This window comes from Apium graveolens, chromosome 3 (genome assembly GCF_009905375.1).
Source record: "Apium graveolens cultivar Ventura chromosome 3, ASM990537v1, whole genome shotgun sequence".
NCBI lineage: Eukaryota > Viridiplantae > Streptophyta > Magnoliopsida > Apiales > Apiaceae > Apium > Apium graveolens.
Window position 1 is genome coordinate 153,317,672 of NC_133649.1, and position 690 is coordinate 153,318,361.

Here is a 690-nt window from a genome sequence, read left to right on the forward strand (position 1 = left end):
CTCAGCCTAAGATCAATGATATTCAGTCGAGCATCATCAGACCAGCCATCTCGGCTAACACTTTTGAGATCAAGTTGAAGCACGATTTAGATGTTACAAAACTCAGTTCAGTTTGGGGGTTCTCCTACAGAAGACCCCAACATGAACATCAGGGATTTCATCGAGATCTGCGACACTTTCAAGTTCAATGGTATGACTGAAGATGCTATCAAGCTGCGACTCTTCCCATTCTCTTTGAGGGATAAAGCAAAGTGCTGGTTACATTCTCTACCACCAAGGTCTATCACTACTTGGGAAGATCTTGCTCAAAAATTTCTCACTAAATTCTTCCCTATGGCAAAGACTGCTGCAATCAGGAATGCTCTTACTCAGTTTGCTCAGCAAACTGGAGAATCTCTGTGTGAGGCTTGGGATCGATATAAGGAGATGCTAAGGAAGTGCCCACACCATGGCATGCCTGATTGGATGATTATAAACTGTTTTTATAATGGATTGAGTGCTACTTCTAGACCCATGCTTGATGCATCATCAGGAGGAGCCTTGTGGGCTAAGAGCTATAATGAAGCTTATGAATTGATCAAAGTGATGGCTGCTAATGAATACCAGAATCCTTCCCAGAGACTGACTTAGGGAAAAGTAGCAGGAATTCTGGAGTTGGATGCAACAACTGCTATAGCTTCCCAACTTAAG

At 42.9% G+C, this 690-nt stretch overlaps 1 non-coding gene across 1 annotated transcript; it reads right to left on the reverse strand.

Annotated features, from left to right (window-relative positions):
* Nucleotides 1-348: 348 nt before the first annotated feature.
* Nucleotides 349-455, reverse strand: LOC141716123 (small nucleolar RNA R71). The gene has a single exon (XR_012572844.1). It is a non-coding gene; the product is annotated as a small nucleolar RNA R71 (small nucleolar RNA).
* Nucleotides 456-690: the final 235 nt, after the last annotated feature.